Below are 8,440 nucleotides of genomic sequence, written 5' to 3'. Positions count from 1 at the left end.
TTAGTCTTGGAACGGATTAAATCTTTTTCCATCATTTGTAGATTCGAAATTTGACCGATTCGCTTCTCGAACCGCCTTCTGGAACGGATTGTGCTGCGCTGAGATGGCCAACTCGGCGCGGCCCCATGTCGGCGGAGCGCGCCGGCCGTTTTGGCGCAGCGCGCGCACCCTCTCGGCACAGGGCCCTCTTGGCACTGCGTGTTCTCGGTGGGTGCGCGAGAAGGCGGAGAGGGTGCCGCAAGGGCGCCCCAAGGGTGCTGCAAAGCCTGGAGGGCGCCCCAAATGGGCGACACCCTCATGGTGCAGCACCCTCATTGCGCGTAGTCCTCTCGGCGGAGCGCCAACTCCGCGCGGCGCCTTGTCGGCGGAGTGCGCAGGCCCTTTTGGCGCAGCACGCGCGCGCGCCCTCTCGGCGCGGGGCCCTCCTAGCACTAGGTCCTCTCGGCGCCGAGAGGGCGCACGCGCGTGCTGCGCCAAGACGGCGCTGCGCCGAGTTGGCGCTGCGCAGAGACGGAGATGGTGCCACGAGGGTGCTGCAAAGCATGCAGTGAGGGCATCACGAGGGCACCCCAAATGGCGCAGCACCCTCATGGCGCGTAGTCCTCTCCCCGCAGCGCCAACTCGGCGCGGCGCCCTGTCGGCGGAGCGTGTGGGCCCTTTTGGCGCATCATCCTCCCGGCGGAGCACGCGAGCTCTCTCGGCGCAGTGACCACTTGGCGAAGCTCCCTCTCGGTGCTGTGCCAAGAGCGCTATGCCGAGTGGGCAATGAGCCGAGAGGGCACGTGGGCTGCACCGAGAGGATAATGTGCCGGGTCTTGCCGCGGCGTCCTCTTGGTACGGTGTGACGCGGTGCCTTCTCGGCGCGGCGCATGCAGCGCCACGCTCGCAGCTCGTGCTCCCTCTCGCCGCAGTGCCGAGAGGGCCCTGCGTTGAGAGGGTGCACGCGCTGCCAGCGCTGACCTGCAAGCGCTGCACCGAAACGGCACTGCGCGGCGCCGAGAGGGCGCAGCAGCTAGAGCAGGGGTGGGCAAACTTTTTGACTTGCGGGCCGAATTGGGTTCTAAATTTTGACCGGGGGGCCGAACCAGGAGCAGTTGGATGTAGTGTTTGTGTGAAGTAATATAAACGAGGTTTTGGCCTTTAGTAGGTAGTAAAGCGTGGATATTCAAAAAAGGTTTTTTGAAAACAAATGCATTTATTAACAGCATTAAAAAAAAATCCCTAAAAAACTGCTATCAGTGATTCTCATAAAATACGACACTGTTATTATGAATAACAGTCTCCATCACTTCAGTGTCTGCAGGTCAGATTAATGAAAGATGTTTATCTTATGAGATCACATCAAACGGCAAACATTCTGACCAAATATATCATCTTGAAGAATCGGTGAAAGCATACAGCCAAATAAAGTAATCAAAACGGCAACACGGTGAGGGGTATCTGAAAATCAGAGCAGAGTTTTAACTCACAAACACCTAATAACAGAGGTGAGGAAACGGGAAACACTTCCTTAAAGTAAGCCTTAAGAACTTTACAGGTTAAGATTAGTCACAAACAGGTGGTGCATCAATGTCCTTGAGCATCCTGCATTGTTTGAAAATGAGAATGGTCGCTAGTTTCAATCCCTGCTATTTGTACAGATCATATTCAAAATGCATTTTTTTACAACAAACTTGAAAGCCTCCCCTTCATTTTCAGTGGGAACAGTGTTGTTGGTCTCCCTTTTTTTGCTAGTGTGTCATAGTCTGGAGTAAAATTTGTTGTGGCAATTCTTAGGAGAGATCCGAGGTGTTGGTCCGTTTACCTAGATCTGTGACGGGTTGATGTTGATGTTTATGTGGCTGAACGTCACGTCGCGTACGTCGAGCCAAATTGGCCACTCTTTTGAAACACTCGGCACTCAGTGTCCACCTTGCTTTTCCTTGGGCGACTCATTTTAATGGAAGGATTCCAGGGGAAGGTTTGTGGGTGGCTTTAGCGTAAAACTGTATCCGAAAGCTCGGCGCGCAAATTACAAGAATGCTGTCGTCACAGCCCACCCTCTAAATTCGGCACTGAGACAAATAGAGCGCGAGTGCGCCATTTCCGTACTACTGAGTACGTACACGCACTTGTGAGTGTGCACCGAGCTTTCTGACACGGCTTCCGGTAGTAAATGCGCAGGCGAGTGGTTCCCCATCTACTGGGGAAACGCAGTCATTGCAGGCAAAATGACCGAGAAAAAAAAAAAAAGTTTAATAATACAATTTATTTAGGGTTGGCGGGCCGGATTAAACGGTCCCGTGGACCGGATGTGGCCCACGGGCCGTAGTTTGCCCATACCTGAGCTAGAGGGCCCGAGCGGTGCGCCGAGGGGGTGCGCGTCGAGAGATCGCCATCCCGCATCGAGAATGAGCCGCACCGTGGCGATGGGCCTTGGGGCGAGAGACACTCCACCTAGAGGCCGCGCGCTGTGAGGGCGCCACGCTGAGAGGACGCTGCATCCAGAGGGCCCTGCACCAAGAGGGTGCTGGACCGAGAGGGTGCGCGTGCTGTTAGCGCTGCGCCTAGGGGGCGGGCCCATGGTGCGCCAGGATGGCGCACGCATGCTGCACCAGGAGTGCACTGCGTCGACAGCACAGGCTGTACCGAGAGGGCACTGTTCTGACAGGTCAAGCGTGCTGCGCAGAGTGTGCGCTGCACCCAGAGAGCGTGCGTGCGCTACGCCGGGAGGGCACGGTGTCTAGAGGGCGCCGTTCCGCACCAGGACGGCGCCACGCTGCTCCGACAGGGCACCGTGTCACGCCGCGCCGAGAAGGAGCCGTTTTGCGTCAAGGGTGTGCCGCGCTGATTGGACACTGCGCTGAGAGGACGCCGCACCGAGAGGGTGCCGCACCGACAGGGTGCGAACTGCGCCGAGAAGACACGAGCGTTGCACGCGCTCCACGCGCTGCGCCGGGAGAGTGGGCCGAGGGTGTGACGCGCCGAGAGGGCGTTGCGCTGAGAGGGCACCGTGCTGAGAGAGCGCTGTGTCGCGCCGAGAGAAAGTGTGTCGCGCTGAGAGATTGACGTGAGGATGCCGGAAGGTTGCCGCGCCGAGAGGGCGCCCTGCTGCGCTGCGCCACTAGGGTGCCGCGCCATGGTGGAAGGGTGTGGCACAGCGCCACGAGGTCGCCGTGGATAGAGGGCACCGCCGCGAGAAGGCGCCACGCCGAGAGAGCGCACGGCAAGAGGGTGCCACACCGAGAGGGTGCCGCGCTGCGTCGAGGAGGCGCGCGCGCTGCATGCGCTGCGCGAAATACGCGCGCTGCGCACACTGCGCTGTGATGGCGGGACGAGGGTGCGTTGCGGCGAGAGGGAGCTGTGCGGCAAGAGCGCTGCGCCGAGAGGGTGTTGCGTCAAGAGGACGCTGCGTCAAGAGAGCGCTGCGTCGAGAGGGATCCCGCGCTGCGAGCGCTGCTGCGAGAAGCCGCGCCGAGTGTGCGCCGAGAGGACACGCGCGCACTGCGCCGAGAGGGCGCTGCACCGAGAGGGCGAGTGCGCTACACCGAGAGGGCCCCGCCAAGAGGTACCTGGCCTGACAGGGTGCCCCCCCTGTTCCGAAAGGGTGCTGCACCGCAGCTCTTGGGCGCTGTGAGGGCATGCGAGGGCGCCCTCTCGCGGCGCCCTCGCAGCGCCCAAGCACTGCGGTGCAGCACCCTTTCGGCATGGGGCGACTTCCTGTCGGCCCGGGAACCTCTTGACTGGGCACGGCGCCCACTCGCCGTAGCACCCTCTTGGTGCAGTGCACGCGCCCTCTCGGCGCAGCGCCCTCTCGGCGCAGTGCGCGCGTGTCCTCTCGGCGGACCCTCGGCGCAGCGAGTGATTTAATGTCTAATCGTATTTAGACTCAACAGTCTTCAACACATCGGCGGAGTCAAGGCAGAGTACCTCTTCTTCCTTATGGGGGACAGTTTTAACTGCTGGAGTGCCGTTTAGTGCCTCGAACCTCCCAAAGAAGTTATTTAGACCATTTAGGAAGTCAGCATCAACTTCACCCACCGGGGGGGAGGGTGAGTTGTAGTCTGTAATCGCCCGTATGCCTTGCCACATACTCCTGGTGTTGTTGGCGTCGTGGAAACGATCCTGAATTTTTCGACTGTCGAAAAAAAAATGGTGTCGTTCAGTGCGGGATGGTGTCGTTCAGTGCGGGATGGTGTCTTTCAATGCGGCATGGTGTTGTTCAGTGCGGCATGGTGTTGTTCAGTGCGGCATGGTGTTGTTCAGTGTGGCATGGTGTTGTTCAGTGAGAGATGGTGTTGTTCAGTGTGGGATGGTGTTGTTCAGTGTGGGATGGTGTTGTTCAGTGCGGGATGGTGTTGTTCAGTGCGGGATGGTGTCTTTCAGTGCGGAATGGTGTTGTTCAGTGCGGTATCGTGTTGTTCAGTGCGGTATCGTGTTGTTCAGTGCAGTATCGTTGTGTTGTTCGTATTGTGTTGTGTTGTGTTGTTCGTATTGTGTTGTGTTGTTCATATTGTGTTGTGTTGTTCATATTGTGTTGTTCGTATTGTGTTGAGTTGTTCGTATTGTGTTGCCTCTAACACTTAGCCTCTAACACTTAGCCTCTAACACTTAGCCTCTAGCACCTAGAAGGTGAATAAATAGGAAGGAAGGACTCACCGGTGATGTCTTCACCCACGTCCAAGCGTTGTACTTTGTATTTTCATCCTTCTGACAGTGGAAAACATATAGCCAACAAACACCGTGGAACCTAAACGAATGAAAGAAAACTATCATTTGGCCATAACCAACATTCACAGATACAACACAATGTGACGTGCGGGGTTGAGGTTAAAGGTTGAGTGAAAGGCCCTCGTTTTAAACTACTTTTTTGAAAAGGAGTGGGAACAAGTAGATGTATTTAATTTATTTAATGGGAAGTAGTAAGAGCTATTTTAATCTATGTATTATATTCTATTGTATTGTATTCTGTTGTATTCTTTTGGATTGTATTCACACTAACCCCACTAAAACTTCAGCCCACAAAAACTAGCCTCTGGCGCCTAGCCTCTAACACTTAGCCTTTAACACTTAGCCTTTAACACTTAGCCTAGAAGGTGAATAAATAGGGTTAAAGGTTGAGTGAAGAGCCCTCGTTTTAAACTACTTTTTTGAAAAGGAGTGGGAACAAGTATTTAATTCATTTAATGGGAAGTCGTAAGACTTATTAAATGTATTTCATCTACTTTTCTTCCCAGGAAAAATTTGATGTGCTGCAATTCCAAATTTCCAAAGTGAATGAAGGAATGAAGTCCTTTAAATTATGATTTTGTATAAATACTAGGCATAAACACAAAATCTACGGGACAAAATGGGCAGACTTTACTTTTTTGAAAAGGACTGGTTACAAGACAGACTTTTTTAATTTATTTAATGGGAAGAAGACTTCCATCCATCCATCCATTTTCTGAACCGCTTAGTCCCCACGGGGGTCGCGGGCGTGCTGGAGCCTATCCCAGCCGTCATCGGGCAGTAGGCGGGGGACACCCTGAACTGGTTGCCAGCCAATCGCAGGGCACACAGAGACAGACAACCAATCGCACTCACACTCACACCTAGGGACAATTTGGAGTCTTCAATCGGCCTACCAAGCATGTTTTTGGAATGTGGGAGGAAACCGGAGTGCCCGGAGAAAACCCACGCGGGCCCGGGGAGAACATGCAAACTCCACACAGGGAGGGCCGGAGGTGGAATCGAACCCGCACCCTCCTAACTGTGAGGCGGACGTGCTACCCAGTGCGCCACCGAGCCGCTGGAAGAAGACTTATTTAGTTTAATTAATCTAGTTTTGTTCCCTGGCAAAATTCGATTTGCTGCAATTCTAAATTTCCAAAGTGAATGAAGGAATGAAGTCGTTTAAATTATGATGTTGTATAAATACGAGACATAGACACAAAATCTACGGCACAAAATGGACAGACTTTACTTGTTTGAAGAGGACTGGTTACAAGACAGACTTTTCTGATTTATTTAATGGGAAGAAGACATATTTAGTTTATTTAATCTATTTTTGTTCCCTGGCAAAATTGTATTTGCTGAAATTGTATTTTACCAAATCTTGACATGAGACCTGATAGGAAGTATTAAACGCTTAGTTAAATCGATAGACGTTTGTAATAAGTTCGAGTAACGTTGGTTGAACCGATGAATGAATGATGAAAGCAATTTCAATTATGACTTTGTATAAATACTAGATATTAACAGAACATCTACTGCGCAAAATGGGCAGAGTTTACTTGTTGGAGAAGGAGTGGCTTATTTAGATTTGTTTATTATTCTAATGGCCTTTTCAAAACTATTCTGGATTACTACTTTGGATCTATTCTACATTACTTGGCAACAACATATTCTGTAACATATTAGGCAGTATAATCACATATGTTAACTTGAGAGTGCCCACACTCAATCTACAGTGGAAAACTTACAGCCAACAAACACCGTGGAACCTAAAGGAATGAAACTAAACATTTACATTTTGCCTCGACCAATATTCACACGTACAATGCAACGTGGCTACACTTCTGCTAGGGTTAGCGCCTCAGCTACAAGTTGCTATTACAGTAAACGCTAGCGACATCGACAACTTTAGTCAAACTACACAAATGTAAATCTCCTTAAACACAAAAAAAGTCAAAGTCAAAGTCAGCTTTATTGTCAATTTCTCCACATGCCAAAGACACACAAAGAAACCGAAATTTCGTTCCCCCCTATCCCACGGTGACAAGACATGGCTCACAACAGACAAACAAGTAAACAAGTATAACAAAAGCGTGCTGAATAAATAATGAATAAATAAATAAATAGGAGGAGCAGAAAAAAAAATGAGTGTTACTTACCGTGTACGCTCTGGACGGTCCAGTTGCAAGCAGAAAATAAAAATATTTCTCTTGTTAGTCGTCGTGTTACCATCCGCCGTGTCTTGTTTTCCAACATCGCCGTTTTCCTACTTCCTGTTGCGAGGCCAAGTTCAGCTGCGCTCTGATTGGTCAGACTGAATTTGGGCTGAGGTAGGAGGCGGGCAAAGTGGCACTTAGGTTTTAGTTTTTGAAGGCACTTTTCACTCTTGAGGTGAACGTACGTTGCTCTTCTGTCACTGCCATAGTCACGAGTCTTTGGTCGAGTGGTAAAGTTAGTACCTCTGGTACGATGGAACAAGTGTTCGAGACCTGCCCTTGGGGTATACTGTGTCAATTTTCTCTCACTTCTGCATAAAGTTTGTAACTTTTTTTGGGGGGGGGTTCAATTTGCTTGTTAAATACTGCTTCATGATTTGTTGACGCATCAGAAAGTGGGTGCGGCAATGAGAATGAAATCCGATTGGTTGGGAAGGGGGCGCGGTTATGCAGCCGAGGGGTCCTGTGATCGGTGGGATGTAAAGTAGGTGTCGACGTCACGTCCGCGTCACGTGACCACGACGTGGCAGACGTCATAAAGCAACCGCTGTTTTGTTTAGTAGACTTACAGTTGTTATGCATTGACATAATGGCGCACACTCCAAATAGATTTTAAAAAATTAAATAATTCTTCTGCCCACTCCCTTTAAAAAAAGTTAACTCTCCCCGCGGATTTGAATTCCGGCGGAAGTTCCGCCCATCAACGTCACGTCTGTCACGTGACCACAACGTGACAGATGTCATATAGCAACCGCCGTTTTGTTTAGTAGATTTACAGATTTTATGCATTGACATAATGGTGTGCACTCAAAATAGATATAAATAAATTAAATATTTCTTCTGCCCACTCCCTTTTAAACAAGTTAACTCTGCCCACGGATTTGAATTTCGGCGGAAGTTCCGCCCATTGACGTCTTCTCTGCGTCACGTGACCACGACGTAGCGACGTCATATAGTAACCGCTGTTTTGATCAGCAGACTTAGTTATTATGCGTATGTTAGAATGGAGTGAGCTGAAGTGCATGGCGCTGAAGATTTGAATCTTTGAAATGCGCTGAGGTCTGACATATCAGGTAGAATGGTTTGCCATCACGTTCAACAAAAACTAGAAACTTTCCCACTCTGATAAAAACGTCCTGTTTTCATCTACATATTTTTGTGTTGCTGTGCATCTTTTCCCTGCCATTTTGAGAGCCCAAATGACACTAATAGTTTACTGGAATGTGTTTGCCCATCCTATATGTGGAATTTCACCACATGCGCTTTTGACGAAAATACCAAATTGAACTCAAGTGAAGCCAACACGCACAACCCCCCCCCCCCACACACACACACCTATCCGCCTCTCGGTGGCTCATGCCCGGCGTGGGTTCGTGTCCGTGACCGGTAGCTTACGGGACCCCATTTGGCCCGCCGACCAGCTGGCGGGGCCTCGGTGAATGCCTATCCGCCTCTCGGTGGCTCATGCCCGGCGTGGGTTCGAATCCGCAACCGGTAGCTTACGGGACCCCGTTTGGCCCACGGACCAG

This window comes from Syngnathus scovelli, chromosome 4, assembly GCF_024217435.2.
Source record: "Syngnathus scovelli strain Florida chromosome 4, RoL_Ssco_1.2, whole genome shotgun sequence".
Lineage (NCBI taxonomy): Eukaryota > Metazoa > Chordata > Actinopteri > Syngnathiformes > Syngnathidae > Syngnathus > Syngnathus scovelli.
The sequence above is the reverse complement of the archived record's forward strand: the minus strand, read 5'-3'. Positions refer to the sequence as shown.